Here is a 19,018-nt window from a genome sequence, read left to right on the forward strand (position 1 = left end):
TGATGTCGGGAAGCAGCGTCTGTCCGGGATTGCGTTTGGTCGTATAACGCCGCATAGTAGTTGTGAAACGCGCTTAGGATACCGTCGGGGAGATGAGTGGCCTGTCGTCCCTGCGGGCAGATCTTATGAATGTGCTGTGTCCTCCGCTTCTCCTGTAGCATCTTCGCGAGCAGTCTGCCGCATTTGTTAGAGTGCTCGTAGAAGAACCTTGATGATTTGCGAGTGGTATTCAGGAGGCCCTGGGAGAGTATGGTTCGTAGCTCCCTACGGGCTTCAGTTAGGAGGAGATAGGTCCCATCATTTAGGGTGCGTTTGTGTTCCTGTTCCAAGTCAGCAATCTGTGTAGTCAATTGGACCGTGCGTGCAGTACGATCCTTTTTACGTTTGGTGCTAACTGCTATGAGGTGTCCCCGTATGACACATTTATGTGCCTCCCAGAGCGTGAGTGGTGCGACTTCCGGAGTGGCGTTCGTAGTAAAGTATTGGGTCAATGTGTGTGCCACCGTGGTAGTGAGCTCGAGGTAATCTAAGAGGGTCTCATTAAGCTTCCATTGCCGTTCTTTGGGTATGAAGAGTGGAGAACTCGTGTGAGCTAGTATCGGTGCGTGGTCGGACTGTTCCATTATCCCGATTTCTGCGCCTTGTAGTAACGTCAAGTATTCCTGAGCGAGGAGTATGTAATCTATTCGGCTGTAATGTGCATGGACGGCGGAGTAGTAGGTGTAATCCTGGTCCTCCGGGTGGATCGCTCTCCAGCAGTCTACCAGCCCCAGCCTGTGTATGGATCGAAGCGTCGCCCGTAGGCAGTGTGCGGGTATCGTGCTGTGGCCCCTGGAGGTATCTGTGCGGGGGTCTAGGGGTAGGTTCAGGTCCCCAGCGACCACTAGAAGGCCCTCCCTGAAGCTCTCCAGTCTGGTCAGCGTCCGGTTAAGGAAGGTGTGTTGCTTCCTGTTAGGGCTGTACAGGCAAGCGAAAGTATAGGTGTGGTCCGCAATGGTGCCCTTAACGAATAGAAATCGTCCATTCGGGTCTGCTTGGGTCGCCAGGCATGTGAACTGCGTCGTATGTGCAAACAGTATCGCCACTCCCGCTTTCTTGGCGACAGGATGGTTTGCGTAGAATCCTACTGGGAAGCGGCGGTTTTCAAGTTTCGGTGCTTCTCCGTCCTTGAAGTGCGTTTCCTGTAGGAATGCTACGGATGCTCTCGCCGTCCACAGCCTCCTCATCAGTTGTGTTCGTTGTTCCGGGATGTTGAGGCCTCTGACGTTGTTGGACCAGTAGGTCAGCTGTGCAGGGGCGAAGCCCCTTCCAGTCGCCCGCATCCCGGGGGCCACGCATCCCATCCAGTCGCCCGCATCCCACCCAGCCACGGCCCCAGCGGGGAGGGGAAACGGATGAAAAAAGGATAGAGGGCGGGGGGGGGGGGGAGTCCAGGTAGGTCGGAGTTACGGTTAGGTAACTTGTCGTTCTAGCGCTATGGGTGCAAGAGTGTTGTAAGTGGTTGTGTGACTTTAACCCTGTACCGAGTTGGTCGTTCAAGGGACGAGTCTCCCGTCTGTTCCTATGAACCTCGGTAGAATCTACAGTTGGGGTCGGTCACAGTGGGGATTGTGGTACCACCTTGTGAGAATGGTCGTCTGGAAAGTTTGTACTGTGTCCTCCATCCCCTCCGTCGGCACCCAGCCTGCCGGGGAAAGAGAAAGTCGCGTTCTAGTCTGTTACGGGGGATAGATTTGAGGGTGTGTGTCTGGTGCGGTGATTTTGGTTTCTTGGCCACCCTGCGCCACCCCTGTCTGTAGTGGCCCGCCCGTGTCAGAACCCGGGTCCCCGTCTCTCCATCCCTGTTGCCAGTGATCCCCGTGTATAGTGCAGTTGCGCCCGCCTCCAGCTAACCCCTGCGCCACCTCCGTCCCAATGAAACGAGTCTCTAGGTGTTTTCCCGGGCAGCGTTCGTCTAGCTGTTGTTGGAGTCGTGTGTGTGTGTGCCCTTGTTATGTGATCGTCGTGTGTGTCGGTCCTGAAACCCTGAGGGCATCTGCGCTTGGGCGGGCAGGCCCCTGCAACCAAGGCCCCATCCTGGCACGGTGATGTGCCCGTTGGGGGGAGTGGGCGGTTAAGGAATGCCTCCGTTAATGCTGGTGGCTGGCCTATTGCATGCAGCATCCCCGTCGGTACCCCAGGGTGTGTGCAAGGGTGTAGCCATGTGTGGTAGGGCTATTGCCCCGTGTGTCACTGTTGTGGGACCTCCAAAGTCCGTGGGCCTATGTGCGTGAGAGTCTCGGGTTACATATGATTTGGGGCTGTGATTGGTAAAGTTCCCAATGGTCATGTAAACACAGCGGAGCTATAAACTATGTACAATATTCACCACCTCCCGCCAGGCATATCCCGTCCCCCATCCCCCCAAACACCCACCACCCTCCCCGGTAGATGAAGCATTAGAGTTCAATCCCCAGTCCGGAATGTCCCGTTCTGCAGCCTAATTATCTAGGGCAATGATTGGGAGCTCCTGCTTTTCGGCCTCTCGTCGGGAACCACTCCATTCCCCCGCCCTACCCCGATGCCCATACCCACCTCCCAACCTCTCTGAGCCCCGGGGCAGAACGTTTCCCATGGGATGTGGATCCAGGGCTATTGCTACGGTGGTAGTCCCCCTCACAGCCCTCCCAACATGTTAACACCCGGCGTTTGCCCTTCTCGCTACATTGTCCTCATGATAGGCATCATTAGTACATACCGCATCCCAGTGGATCGACAATCCAGGACTGGAGACCCCACTCTCGGGGGTGGCAAGATCACATTCGGTGTCCCGTATAGCATGGGTGTGGGCGGGTGCTGGGGAGTGGAGTCTGCTCGCGGGGCGCCTTTTCTTGGTGGATTACTCTTCTGGGCCCTCCGGGCCACCTCTGCGTCTCTGTGGCCCAGGAATCACGTGGAGGTTGTGTGCGGCCTCGGACGGGCCTTTTGCTCTCGCAGGCGGGCCCTCCAGGATCCAATTTGGCACTGGAACTGCAGGTAGGTTGTCGGTCCGAAGGAAACGGGGCACGTCATTCGGCCATCTGATGATGTGCCAGATGTTGTTTACTCTGGCCTGGAGACTGAAGGGGAACCCCCACTTATACAGGATCCTTCTCTCCTGCAGCATACGTGTAAGTGGCCGCAGAGCTCGGCGTGCGTCTAGGGTAATAGTGGATAGGTCATGGTAGAGGGAGATCTTAGTGTCCATGAAAGATATGTGTGGTCGTGCCCTTGCTTCCTGCATTATGGCTTCCTTTAGCTGAAAGGAGGCCAGTGCACAGATCATGTCTCTGGGCAGGCCGTCTCTCCTGGGGGCTCTTAGAGCTCTGTGCGCCCTCTCAATACCAAAGTTACTTGGTGCAATATCTCCCATTAGGTGGGTGAAAAGGCTCGTGAGTAGTTCCTGTGGGGATTCCCCCTCTGCCTCTGGCAGGCCCTAATATTATTGCGGCGGCCTCGGTTATTGAGGTCCTCAATCTGCCGGCACAGGTCAAGGAGGATGTTGTCTTGTAGTCGCCAGGTCAGAGGCCTGTTGGCGTTGATCAGCCAGCAGGCGGTCAGCTTCCAGTCCATCCACCCGCTGTTCAAGGGAGGTGAGGTCACTCCGCACCGCCGCAATCTCCTCCTTGATTACAGAGCGCAGCTCGGCCACCAGGTCCGACTTGTCTTTCCGGGTGAGCATGTTTGCCGATATCGCAGCTAAGTCCGCTGCTATTTGGGTAATAGAGCCGGCTTCTGGTGTGTCCCTGTGCGAGTCCGTGGTACTAGAGCCCGGGGAGTTGGGTGCGGGAGTGCACGTGTCGTCGGTGCCGCGTAGGCCATGCGGCGTCGACAGGAATCCGTCCATCGGACCGGGAGGGTGTCTCACCGGGGCTGCACCGGGCTGGTTTGTAGTCACCGATCGCTTTGTTTTCCCCATTTGCCGGGTCCTTGAACACTTTCTTCGCTGTTGTTTAGATGCTTGGCAGGCTGAGGCCTAGGAGCACGGGTGATGTGCGACTTACTCCATCAGCGGTCCGGCCACGCCCCCGGTTCTTCTGTTTTATTACTAGTCTCTTTGTTCTTATACTCTTCTTATACTTATGTAACAATGGCTCTCTTTTAAATTTTTTGACTTCCTGAATTTGATTTTCCAATGTAAGCGGATCATATATTTTCTCTACAAAAAATGTTTTTAGATGTTGAGCTTGTTTTTCGTATTCTACAGTGTCACTACAATTGTTAAAAAATACAGGTGAACTGACTTTTACGTACATTGCGCAGCCATGGGTCATAGTGGCAGCTCGTGGTGTCAATGTAACCATTAACATCTACTTGCTTAAAAAATGTCCTACTGTGCATTTGGTTATTCTGAATATAAATATCTAGATCTAAAGAATTAGCTTGAGTTAGACTATTATGACTAGTTAAAACAATATTCCTCTGGTTGCTATTAAGATCACCTAAAAATTTAGCTTCACAGCCCAATTCATGTGAAATAATCGTATATAAACTGGATACATCACATGTTACCAAATAATAATCTTCCTGCCACTGTAGGCTATGTAGGATATTTAATAATTGTGTTGAATCTCTTAGATATGTTGGTTGTGATGTAACCAGGGGCTGGAGTTGTCTGTCGATATATTCAGACAGTCTGCTTAAAAGAGAACCTATCCCGGACACTATTGGTCTTCCGGGGGGTTTCTTATGATCTTTGGGGAAAAAATTTTGATTTTTCTTTTCCATTGGTATGCATGAAGTTCTCTGCATGTGTATTTTTAGTCTCCCTAGTGGAAAGTTACTGAAAATATTTTTTCAAACAGGGTTTCCTAATAAATTTATGGATGATATCAATATTTGTATTAAAAAGTTTATTGGTACTTGTAGGAGCAAATTGTAAACCTTTGTTTAAAATGTCTATTTCTTTATTTGTTAAGATTTTATTTGGAAGGTTAAAAATTCCTAGGGATGACATGGAAGACGTATACAGACAGTTGAACGATGCCTCCACCTATACCAAATGTGCTGGTTTTTTTATGTTATTTTAGAATATACATATGGAACATCAACTATATATGTCTACATATGCATAAGTATTTCTTCTGACATATATCACTTTAGTCCTTTCTGCACGGGAGAGGGTGTGTATACTTAGTATTTGTGTTCTTACCCAAGTATTTTATTGTCTATTTGCTTAGGGTATTGGGGAACACCTTTCACACCCACAAACGCGTTAGCACTGTGAAAGCGCCATTCATTTATATAATTTTGATTACTCTTATATTTATTTATAAAATATTTTACCAGGATGGATACATTGAGATTTCGCTCGTTTTCAAGTATGTCCTGGGTCCACAAAACATTGCATTGATACAATTTAAAAAAAAAATATAGATACAAACATATATATATATATGAAGCATGCATAGGTACTGTAACGGATCACCTGGCACCCCGACTTGGTACCTCCGTCAATGGATGCTCCTAGTGCTTCCTGAGGACTCCAAGCACTCTGGCAGACACCATAATCACCGAATCCGAGAAACCTTTAAATTCTCCCAAGCGTATGAATGCTGTAGACCATTGAATAGGAACCATACGAATAGGCTTGTACTCCTAGCAGTCAACTGGAACAGCATACAATAAATCCTTCCCCCAATAATGAGACGACACATCACTTTGAGGGTAAAACAGGAACTCTGGACTGGCTCATCCAGCCTGGCTTTTATTACACTAATCCACATACAGGCCACACCCAGGGGGAGGCATAAAATAACCAATCACATACATGGTTCAGCCCACACATCCCCTCCCCTCAGATAACATTAAACTCAATTATCCGGTACACTTTTTCAGCCAAGTTCTGGATGTACCCCAAAACCCGGGGGTACACCTTTAAATCCAGCATCGCTGGATAGCCCTTATTCAGGGGGACAACATATCCAAAATTCAAGTAATTCGGATGAATGGTTCGGGAGATATGAGGTTCCAAAGATTTGACCGACCGCATGGGTAAAGTATCCGAAAACAGTTCCATGCATTTTGGCCCTGCGGTCGGTCACAAACAAGGGAATGAAAATGTTGTAGAGCCTGGAGAGGGTTTGAATGAATTCCCTTGTTTGTGGGGTTCTTTCTACCGAACGGCGGGTCATTCGGTAGTTTCTATACGAATTTCTGGAAGTATGGAGGTCTCAACGGTGTTTGCCTAGTCAAGTGTCCGATTTTAGTTCCAGACACTCGACGGCAAAACACCGCTGTTCGGTAGTTTAAGATGGCCGCCGCCACGTGTTTGTTTCCCGAATGGCGGCCACCCAGAGGACAAAGAATACATTACACTGATTGCCAATTACCCGTTTGCAACATTGTTGCAAACTGTAATTGGAGGCACACTTAGTCCTGGGTGGTCTGGTTGTTCGGTAGTTTCACTCAATATAATGAATGGAGTGATTCTACCGAACAATCAGGTGAATGCTGCATACATATCCCAGGTTAAACTCAACACATAAATACATATGTAATATTAAAGGCAGTATACTGGAATATGCTCCACAGTCTTAAAGGGACAGTAGTCCCAAAAGTCCCAATATATCCATTGCTGAGGGGCGTGGCCTAGCAGCGGAGAAGAATGGCTGCCTAATCTCTGAGCTCCTCCGTACTCGCCCTGCAAATCGCTAGAAAGCTGCCCCAAACGCAACTATGGGGAAACACACTAAGGCTGGGGGTACCCCCAAACCAGCGGCCACCCGCCCACCTGCAATCCAGGCATCGGTCAGGCAATACATGACCACACAGCCGGACCCACCATCCCAGGCCTCCGCTGAGGCCTTCCTGTACTCGGAGGCCTCATCCATGAGCCCGAACTCCCAGGCCGGTGACGCGAGTGGAGAACCCACAGAACACCCGCCGGCAGACTGGATGGCCCTGCTGAGAGCACTGCCTACCAGAGCTGACCTGACCCAAGCCACATCAGCCCTCCATGCCTCGATCCGGGCCGACCTCCAACTGATGAGAGCAGACATGCAGGGTATGGCGGACCGCATGGCGCGGCTGGAAGAGGAACAGGACAACCTCACTGTGGCCCACACCACCACGCTTCACAGCCACACTACCCACTTGCAAGCCATGGCGCGCCATGTAGAAGATCTCGACAACAGGGGCCGCAGAAATAACCTGCGGATCCGAGGCCTACCTGAAGGCGAAGAACCCTCAACCCGGCTCACTGACACACTTACCATCTTATTTAACGACCTTCTAGGCCGTCCTACGGACACGCCGATTGACTTTGTCCGTGCACACAGGGCACTAAGACCCAGAGGCCCTGAAGGAGCGCCGCCAAGAGATGTAATATGCTGCTTAACTATCTTCTCCCTCAAAGAAGACATACTACAGGCGGCCCGCAATGCGGGATCCATCATCCATGAGGATCGCCCTATCCAGATATTTCCTGATCTTTGCCCGGCCACATTGGGCTACCGCAGGGCCCTGAAACCCCTCACTCGAGCCCTGACGGCTCAGAAGGTGAGATACCGATGGACTTTCCCGACCGGCCTAATTGCTCACACTCCTAACGGTCCCATGCCGGTACGCAACCAACAGGACCTGCAAGATCTCACTATCGAGCTCCAGCTACCACCCTTAAACATGCCTTGGCCGGACCCGCTAGACTTCTACGTTGGCCCACCGAGGCCGGCACGAGACGACCCGCTGCCACAAAGAAGAACCAGATCCAGAATGGAGACGGCGCGACCAGCCGGCAACACTCGTTGAGTTCCGCGGCTCCCGAGAGACTCTGAGACCCACAGTTTGAAGTACCTGCCTATGAACTATGACCCGCTGGGGAGCTCCCCATAAGGTATCTCACACACCACACTGAACTGCCGGACTCCCTCTCTTGTTTCACTTTTGGGTGGGGGGCTGAAACGGGGGATTTGACGACTCTGCGGCTCACGCTATGCCCCGACTACCACCCGGATGGGGAACATTCTTTTCACCAGCTGCGCTGCCATGGAGGGATTGACATTGCCACACCACCAACCACGAGCCGCAGAGACGTGGAGACTCGGTGCCACCGACACATTTTGTGACTACCAGTAACGGAGATATAGGGTCTTTTTCGGAGGGCCCAACCTCCCCCTCTATTGAAGTAGATGGGTATATACCATGAGGAAGGGTAGGCAGGAAGGGGTCACAGCCACCACACACACGCCTGCCGCTAGAGCTCAAGGCCACACCACGACACGCCACACAACCTGACACGCCATGATGCACACACACACACACGACTCACAAGGCTCGAAGCCTGGTCCATACGACACACATAATCTTTAAGATACCCCACTCACAAGATCACGGATAACCTAGGGGGTAGAGTATATTTTTTGGGCGGGGCGGGTAGGGGGTAGCCAGAGAGGCCTTCCACGTGGGAGTTTTTCTTTTTTCGTTGTCACCGCTATAGGTGACCCCACGGGGAAACACCTCGTTTCTTTTCTCTTTTTTATCCTTTCCTCTCACCTCTCTGAACCGGGACCCCGGAGAGGGACCGGGCATATCCGAGAGGCATTTGGTAACCAGTAGGCCACGTTCCCACCTGGACGGGGTGTCAGGAAGAAAGGCAAGGGGACTCGACCGCACCGCTAGTACGGACGGGACGACTCCACCTCGGCCTACACCCGAGCCATTACTTTGTATATTGTTGTTAATTGTTTATTGTTTACTTATTGTTTACATAGTGTTTATTTTATTTTGTCTCTGTACCTACTCCTAGGCACTCAAAGTCCGGCTGCGGTGCCCGCGTGGGGACTCGGGAAGGGGCCTCATCAAGGACCACCCGTCCAGGTAACACCCTTTCCCTGTACCCCCGACACGCTCCTCCCCTGAACCCACCCAACACCTGAGTAATACTGCAACCCGTAGGCCCACCACTTATCTGCCCACACTACCCCTCCCGGAGTGGTCCACAGGAACTCCGTCATGCAGACCCCGAAACCGCTAGCCAGAGCAGACATCAACATTATCTCTATTAACGCCAAGGGCCTTAACCAACCTGAGAAACGATCACAGGCGCTCCGCCACTTTCACAGCCAAAGAGCCCACATAGTATTCATACAGGAGACACATTTCAAGGAAGGTCTGACACCTAGAATGACTGACAAAAGGTTCGCCCAATGCTACCTCAGCAACAACCCCTTAGGGAAATCCAAAGGCACGGCCATCCTCCTTCATAAATCCCTACATTTCACTCCCACAGCAACCCTGAAAGATGACTGGGGAAGGTATATATGCATTAAGGGAACGATAGCTGACCGTACGTACACGCTAGCCAACCTGTATGCTCCTAACACCGCGCAACACCGCTTTATAACTAAATCACTGAAAGCCATCATGGCCTTTACGGAGGGTTGTCTGATCATGGGAGGAGACCTTAATGTGGCCCTACAACCGAGCCTAGACACCTCTACGGGCACCTCGACGATACCCAGACATGTGTTGACTACTATCAACAAAACCCTTAGAGACCAACGCCTGACCGACTGTTGGAGAGCGACACACCCTGACGACAGAGACTTCACCTTCTATTCTAATCCGAACAAGACGTACTCCAGACTGGACTACTTTTTCCTACAACACTACTACCTGACAGATGTTAAGTCTGTGACGATCGGAACCGCGACATGGTCAGACCACGCACCACTCACCATGACGCTGACGTCTCCCCTCTATAAGCCGACGTGCAGCAACTGGCGACTGAACGAAGCCCTACTTAACGACCTAACAGTAACCACGGAATCCCGAACCACACTTACTCAATACTTCACTGACAATGTTACCCCAGATGTGACACCCCTCTGCGTGTGGGAGGCCCACAAATGCGTTATACGAGGCTACTTCATAGCTAAAAGCGCAGCCATGAAAAAAGCAAAGGCTGCCAGACTGGCGACCATAATCACGGAGATACAGGTGGTGGAAGCCAGGCACAAACTTACACGGCTCCAGAGCGATGGTGCCAAGCTACTGACACTACGCAGGGAACTGGCATCCATCATGAATGCCTACCACCAAAGGGCACACCTGCGCACCAAAGCCTTCTTTCACACACACGCCAACAAATGCGGGACCTTGCTGGCCCGTATGATTGCCAAAAAGAGAGCAGAATCCTACATACCTAAAATTCGCGACAAAGACGGACGACTGAAACAACTCCCGGGAGACATGGCGGAGGTTATACGGGAATACTATGCGGAGCTTTATGCCATACACCCCGACAGGGAGCCACCGCGCCAAGGTGACGCCTTACCAGAGACTAGACAATACCTACACACACGCATACATAACCGACTTCCCAGGGAAGCTACGAATGCCCTTGACGAACCGATCACACCTCGCGAGCTAGCCTGGGCCATAAAAGAGTCGAAATTGGGCAAATGCCCGGGCCCTGACGGTCTCCCCTCTAGATACTATAAAAAATTTGCTGACGTATTATCCCCACATCTCCTGACTGCCCTTAACACCCTACGTGACGGAGCCAGCCTACCTACACAGACTCTAGAGGCCAACATCTCCCTAATCCCAAAGGAAGGTAAAAACCCGGAACTCTGTGCAAGCTACAGACCTATCTCCCTACTAAATTGTGACCTTAAACTCTTCACAAAAATACTGGCCCGCAGACTACAAAACTACCTCCCTGATCTCATACATAGGGACCAGGCAGGGTTCACGCCCCAGAGAGAAGCAAGAGACAACACCATCAGGACACTAGATCTCATCCACAGGGCACAAGACGGTCGGGAAGGCCTCCTCTTGCTCTCCACAGACGCGGAGAAGGCCTTCGACCGCATAGATTGGGGCTACATGCTGGCGGTATTGGAAGCGATAGGTCTGGGCCCGCACATGATGAGCTGGATACGAGCACTGTACTCTAAACCCACAGCAAGGGTATGCGTGAACGGGTTGTTCACAAACCCGTTCCCCATCCGGAACGGCACAAGACAGGGATGCCCCTTGTCCCCATTGCTGTTTGTACTGGCACTGGAGCCCTTTCTTAACTCTGTCCGGGACAACCAAGCCATAAGTGGGATACAGATAGGACGGACGAGACACGTAGTGGCTGCCTTTGCGGATGACCTGCTGTTTTATGTCACTCAGCCTGAAACATCAATGCCAGCAATCATGGCAGAGTTCCAACTCTACGGCCAATTATCGAATTTCAAGGTTAACCTCACCAAATCTTCGGTTCTGAATGTCTCGATCCCACCCAATAGAGTTGAAGCCCTGAAACACACGCTCCCATTCCAATGGTCTGACACTACTATAAGATACTTAGGCACCTCCATACCAAGAGACCTGTCACAAATATACACCGCTAATTTTCAACCTCTCCTAACCACAATACGCAGAGACCTGGAGGAATGGACCAAAGTCCGTCTTTCCTGGTTTGGACGCATTGGAGTGTTAAAAATGAACATTCTACCCAGGCTGCTCTACTTGTTCCAGACACTACCAATCCACATACCTGAGGCATACTTCTCAACACTGCGCTCCATGGCACTCAGATTCACATGGCACAACCTACAGGCACGGGTCAAACACGACACTCTCACATTACCAAAACGGAAGGGCGGCCTGGCCCTCCCAGACTTCCAGGTCTATTACAAAGCAACCCATCTCCAGAGGGTGATGGAATGGTCCAAATTGGAGGTCCACAAGTTATGGAAAGAAATAGAGTCAGACCAAATATCCAGACCAATAGGGCTCCTACCGTGGCTAGACCACCACCAGGGCAGACAGCTGGCTAACCCACACCCGCTAATTAGAGCGACCTTAATGGTTTGGCATAAAGTGGGGACACCCTCCTCCCTCACCACGCCCATTTCACCACTCTTACCCCTGACACATAATGACGCCTTCCCACCTGGACTGGCCGCAGGCCCGTTCCAACAAATGTTAGGAAACTCGCTACCTAGACTCTGCCACGCTACCACCAATGGCACGATACGGACTCTTGAGTCCCTGATGCCCGTAGAGAGACCGACGTTCATGGTACAGTTCAGGTACAAACAACTATCCGCCTACCTACTAACAATCACCAAAGACATCCATGCTCACAGGACGCTCACAGACTTTGAAAGGCTCTGCCATGACCCAAGCCCACTGGCCAGGGGGCTGTCCACTCTTTACAGCCTCCTCATGGACGCAAGGAGACTTCCCCCACCGAGCTTCATGAGTAAATGGGAAACCGACCTGGGAATTACACTCTCGCCAGCCCAATGGGAAAAGATCTGTACCCTGTCCCTTCACTGTTCAACATCCAGTAGCATACAAGAAACGGCCTATAAAGTACTGTCTCGCTGGTACCGCACGCCACTGGTCACCCATTCCTACGATCCAACCGCCACCAACAACTGTTGGAGATGTGAGAAAGCCCTAGGCACTCTCTTCCATATCTGGTGGACATGCCCCTTGATAAGACCCTACTGGGCAGCGATCCACACGATCATCACCAAATTTTCTGATACTCCCCCCCACTTAGACCCAGCAGCCTTCCTCCTACACCACACCTCCACCCGTAGCTCAGCTTACAAAAAATCCCTAACGATCAGGATCTTAAACACAGCCAAGAGCCTCATTCCCTTATACTGGAAACAAAAGACCCCACCACCTGTGTCGGCCTGGTTTAAGCGCATGGAAGAGCTCAGGGCGCTAGAGGAACTCACCTCACACGCAGAGGGGAGGGAACAGTCGTATATGACGACCTGGACACACTGGATACTGACCACGACGAAACCCGACTTCCAGACACTTATCACAGACTGAGTAGACACCAATGGGAACATGACCCGAGACAATGGGTAGGGGTGACAAGGAATGACCGAAAAGACAGCGCACGTCACACATAAAGCTACCACTGACAGAAGTTAACACGACAATTCTAGCCCTGACAGAGACGAAGGACCACATAAACCTATAGGGCAGGGAGGACGCTCTCTCAAACGCTGAGGAATCCCCCCCCCCAATTTTTTCTCCCATCCCTCCCCCCCCCCCCCCCCCCCCCTTCCCGGATGGACCTGCGGGCCACGCAGCCGGACCAGGATACAGCAGACTTCAGGTATGCCATTGAAAGCTTAACTACACATGTTTCGACCTGGAAACCTGCGCGTTTCCCTGCTTTATTATACCGACACTTCAGATTCGCTAACAATGTGCTCCATAACCTGTATCTGCCATTTGTTGGAAACCTGCGTGTTTCACCGAACCACACTTGAGACGTTTACTTTTATTGTTGTTTGCAAATTTATTCTTGAAAATCTGAATAAAACTTAATTCACAAAAAAAAATATATCCATTGCTGATTTTAAAGGGCCAGTAGCAGCAATATAAAGTACAATATGCCCCAAATAACCCAGGGGCCATAGTCAGCAGGTAGGAGGCTAGCAAACAGGCTTCTCCAGGGCCCAGTGGCGAGGTTGGTTTCGCCACATTTCTCCCCTTTTCCAAACAGACTAACAGGGTACGTGACCTCTTGCCGGTCAGTGCCCTTGTTAGTCCAGCAGCCCACCCACAAAACAGAAACAGCAGTACAGCCCACCCACAATGAATGGTTACTACACCTATGGAGTAATGGAAAAACTTGTCCAGGTCCAGGTGCCTCACCCCGGCTGTGTGGGGGACTGGTAGGCTGTTTTGGTGGGTTGCTGAGTGGGCAGAGACCAGCGGTACTCTGCCCTGGTGCCAGCACTACTACGGGAGTAGTCTGGTTGGAGCCTGGTTGCTGGAGACCGACTGTCTCCCCTTTAGCTGCGCAGCTCTGCTGCTGGAGACCGACTGTCTCCCCTTGAGTTACACAGCTCTGCTGCTGGAGACCGACTGTCTCCCCTTTAGTTACACAGCTCTGCTGCTGGAGACAGACTGGCTCCCCTTTGGCTAAACAGCCCTGTTGTAGGGGGGCAGGACCGACCGTCCCTACCCCCTGTGCTGGAAGTGCAGAGACCACGGTCCCATCTGCACAGGTGTGGGGCTTACAGTCTCCCCCTGGTACATTAAGCTGCCGCTGGGGAGAGGTGGTAACCAGCTCCTCTCCCATTAGAACACTCTGCCCATTGATGATCCGCCGCTGGGGAGAGGTGGTAACAATCTCCTCTCCCATGCCTACTTTCAGTCTTTGTGGAGGGAGACCGACTGTCTCTCCTCCCAATTCAGTGTCCTGCTGCTGGGGAATAGAGACTGGGCTCTCTATTCCCAAAAAATCACGCTGCTGCTGGGGGGTAGGACCAACTACCTCTGCCCCCTGTAACTCAGCCTTCCGCTGGGGAGGGAGGACGCTGCTCTCCTCTCCCTGCACTTCACACTGCCTTCCCGGCATATCACTCTGCTGCTGGGGGGTAGGACCAACTACCTCTGCCCCCTGTAACTCAGCCTGCCGCTGGGGAATGGGGACTGGGCTCCCAATTCCCTGCAATTCACACTGCCGCTGGGGAATGGAGACTGGGCTCCCAATTCCCAACAAATCACACTGCTGCTGGGGAGGGAGGACGGCCCCCTCAGCTCCCTGTAGCTTGGGCGCAGAGACCACGGTCCCATCTGCGCTGGTGTGGGGCTTACTGTCTCCCCTTGGTGTGCTAAGCTGCCGCTGGGGAGAGGGGGTAACAAACTCCTCTCCCTTACACACTTTCAGCCGCTGGGGAGCAGGGCTGACCCTCTGTACTCCCTGTAGGCAGGGCGCAGAGACCACGGTCCCATCTGCCCTGGTGAGGGGCTTACTGTCTCCCCTTGGTGAGCTGTGCTGCCGCTGGGGAGAGGGAATAACAAACTCCTCTCCCTTACACACCTTCAACCGTTGGGGAGAGGGGATAACAGGCTCCTCTCCCTGCACCGTAGACTGCCGCTGGGGAGCAAGAACGGCACCTTCAGCTCCCTGTAACGCACACTGCCGCTGGGGATCTGGGCCGACTGCCCAGCATCCCTGTAGGGCCGGTAGAGAGACCGCAGTCCCATCTCCACCTGCCATCTGTGGGTCTTCCCAGGACCAATCCGTGAGGCCCCTCAACATTTGTGAGTAAGGGCCACCTGCTTCCCCACCTGGCAACTCTGGCTGCTGCTGGGGATCTGGGCCGGCTGCCCAGCATCCCGGTGGAGTGACCTTGGTCCCATCTCTACCTGCCTGTTGTGGTTCCTCACAGGACCAGTCTATGAGGACCCCCACTTCGGGTTCCTCCCGCCGCCTCAGGGAAAGACGGCTAACCTCCTCGGATGCAGCCTCTACCCGGCTGCTGTAACGCTCCTGCTGCTGAGCATACTTCCTCTCTTTTGCCAACCGGAATTCTCGGTCCAGCCTTGTGTTTCGCTCGGCCATGACCTGGTTCCAGATCACCCGGCGTGTCTCCATGGGTATATCATCCCCATACTCGGCCACTCGCTGCCTCACCTCGGCCAGCCAATCATCTCCAGAGCCAGAACCTTCCATACTTGTCTGCTCCCAGGGGCGCTGCACGACTGCTAGCGTTGCCCTCAATTTGTAAATCCAAACGAACTGTGTCTCCGAGCTGCTTTACCTCACACTAGGACGCCATCCCACCGCTGCCACCAATGTAACGGATCACCTGGCACCCCGACTTGGTACCTCCGTCAATGGATGCTCCTAGTGCTTCCTGAGGACTCCAAGCACTCTGGCAGACACCATAATCACCGAATCCGAGAAACCTTTAAATTCTCCCAAGCGTATGAATGCTGTAGACCATTGAATAGGAACCATACGAATAGGCTTGTACTCCTAGCAGTCAACTGGAACAGCATACAATAAATCCTTCCCCCAATAATGAGACGACACATCACTTTGAGGGTAAAACAGGAACTCTGGACTGGCTCATCCAGCCTGGCTTTTATTACACTAATCCACATACAGGCCACACCCAGGGGGAGGCATAAAATAACCAATCACATACATGGTTCAGCCCACACATCCCCTCCCCTCAGATAACATTAAACTCAATTATCCGGTACACTTTTTCAGCCAAGTTCTGGATGTACCCCAAAACCCGGGGGTACACCTTTAAATCCAGCATCGCTGGATAGCCCTTATTCAGGGGGACAACATATCCAAAATTCAAGTAATTCGGATGAATGGTTCGGGAGATATGAGGTTCCAAAGATTTGACCGACCGCATGGGTAAAGTATCCGAAAACAGTTCCATGCATTTTGGCCCTGCGGTCGGTCACAAACAAGGGAATGAAAACAGGCGAATTGCCTGTGTTATAGAGCCTGGAGAGGGTTTGAATGAATTCCCTTGTTTGTGGGGTTCTTTCTACCGAACGGCGGGTCATTCGGTAGTTTCTATACGAATTTCTGGAAGTATGGAGGTCTCAACGGTGTTTGCCTAGTCAAGTGTCCGATTTTAGTTCCAGACACTCGACGGCAAAACACAGCTGTTCGGTAGTTTAAGATGGCCGCCGCCACGTGTTTGTTTCCCGAATGGCGGCCACCCAGAGGACAAAGAATACATTACACTGATTGCCAATTACCCGTTTGCAACATTGTTGCAAACTGTAATTGGAGGCACACTTAGTCCTGGGTGGTCTGGTTGTTCGGTAGTTTCACTCAATATAATGAATGGAGTGATTCTACCGAACAATCAGGTGAATGCTGCATACATATCCCAGGTTAAACTCAACACATAAATACATATGTAATATTAAAGGCAGTATACTGGAATATGCTCCACAGTCTTAAAGGGACAGTAGTCCCAAAAGTCCCAATATATCCATTGCTGATTTTAAAGGGCCAGTAGCAGCAATATAAAGTACAATATGCCCCAAATAACCCAGGGGCCATAGTCAGCAGGTAGGAGGATAGCAAACAGGCTTCTCCAGGGCCCAGTGGCGAGGTTGGTTTCGCCACAGGTACTGTAACCGGATACTTTATATATTGCTATGGGCATATTGTTATACTTGTACTTAGCCCTCTTTGTACTTTGACCTGGCAGTGTTTCTTCTTTACAATAAACTCAAACTTTTAATTAATATAAATGGCATAAAAAGTGCATGCTTACACGATGCTTAAAAATATATATATTTGCATTTGAAATATGCGAATGCCCAGCAGTGATTAGCAGTCTATCCCTAGTCACAGTTCCATACTTTACATAGGATGAGTGAATCTCTGTGAAAATAGATGTATCTATTTGTTTTTCTTTTCTATTCTACTTTTTTGTCAGGTGCTGTGTGTGTTTGTGTGTGACGGATGTAGTGTGTGTGTGTGATGGTTCTGTGCATGTGTGAGGGGGGCAGTGCGTGTGTTTGGAAGGTCCCTTTGCTCTCCTCCCATAGCAACCACAGTGCAGGTGCTGTGGTTGCTATGGGAACTCCATAACCAGCGCTTCTAGCACTGCATAGGGACTATAGGAATGGAATGATGTGTGCCAACGTCACTGTCAAGATTTGAGCTGCTGGGGATGTGTCCCAAGCAAGGCAAGTCAAAGAAGACTTCGGGAGGATCGGAGGAAGGTCCACAGGTGGGTGTTAAACATTATATTTTACATGAATACACCGTGTATTGTTATTATATAGAGTATTCAATGTGTATAGGAACGATTTAAAGTGTTTTTCTCATTACAAGATCACTTTAAGAATAATATTTGATCAGACTGCAAACAGCTGGGACAATACAAATAAAAAAGCATTGCAGTTGCTCCCAGAAAGCATAATTTCTCAATATTTATAACATTCAATAAGAAATAATGAACAGAACTCAAACACACTATAATTTTTTTTTATTAAAAAGCAAACATGATTTCAAAAACAGTTACCAATAATACAAAATATATAATAAAAATATCACTTCTCTTCCATAGCAGCCGTAGGTTTTAATGGCAGATTGGGTTTGATTAACCAGCATACAAGAACCCAAGTGACAACCCAGAGCAGCTACTCTTATTTCTTAGTACTAAACACATTGCAGTTTTTCTTACTATTAGTACAAAAAACGTTGGCTGTGTTCTGAAGGATGGACAAATTCAACATTCCAGAACGCCTTAAGGAGAGTCCAAGAAGAGAAAATTTAGATTTTAGAAAATTCAGATCTTGGCTTCAAACAATCAAATAAATACGGCAAGAAATGTCATATTACTTTCTGGGTTTGGTTCCCAAGATATAACAAACAAGAAAAAAATAAAACTCAAGGAACCAACAATTCAGCCTCATGAATTAATTTTGCCCACATTTCAGACAAATCTAGCAGAATTGGAAATATAGGTAAGCGAGAGTATTTTTGGGGTTAAAATGTGTCGTTTCCTGGTCAATTAGTTATAGATCTCATTGTCAGCTCTCTGAGATTCCTAGTTGAACCTACTCCCAGTACTCTCAGGCAATGGAGGCCAAAACCAGTTGGTTGGATGAATTATGGAATGGGTGTTTTATAATTTGAAGTAGAAACCTCTCCCTGGCTGTCACTCGGATAGCCAAGGAGGTTTTCCTCCACCAGCTCCAGAGAGCCAACGGAAGCGGCAGACATGCTAAGTGGGAGCTCGCGTGGCTCCCTCCCCCCTTTATTACAGCTCATTGAGAAGCATAGGAAGCCGAGATCACGTGTGTGCACTCACAGCTCTTGAGAAGCATTGATAAACTTTCAATGGAGTCTTCCTTTAAACGGAGAGACACCACAACACTGTAAGCAAGCTCAGTGTAGTGATTATGTTGGTTAGAGAGTGCCTTAGTCTAAACTTTGTTTTAAAGCATTCTACACCCCACACCATAAATATAAAATGACGCTATGTTATACATGTTAATTCAAAACAAATTGGATTGGTAGAATGCTAAACTTCCCTTTCATTTTCATCTCCCCACAATAACCCCTTATTTAAATCCCATTATTTTGTTCTAATATTCTTTATAAATTGATTGCATTAAATTATAATCAGAGAAAAAAATATATATTCTGGAAAAGCAGTTGCAATAGTCCTTTAGAGAAGTGTGATGCATGGCAAAGCCTTGTTACAGAAAATTGCTTTATAATGCCGACATCATTATTTGA

The sequence above is a fragment of the Pelobates fuscus genome, chromosome 1 (assembly GCF_036172605.1).
Source record: "Pelobates fuscus isolate aPelFus1 chromosome 1, aPelFus1.pri, whole genome shotgun sequence".
Classification (NCBI taxonomy): domain Eukaryota; kingdom Metazoa; phylum Chordata; class Amphibia; order Anura; family Pelobatidae; genus Pelobates; species Pelobates fuscus.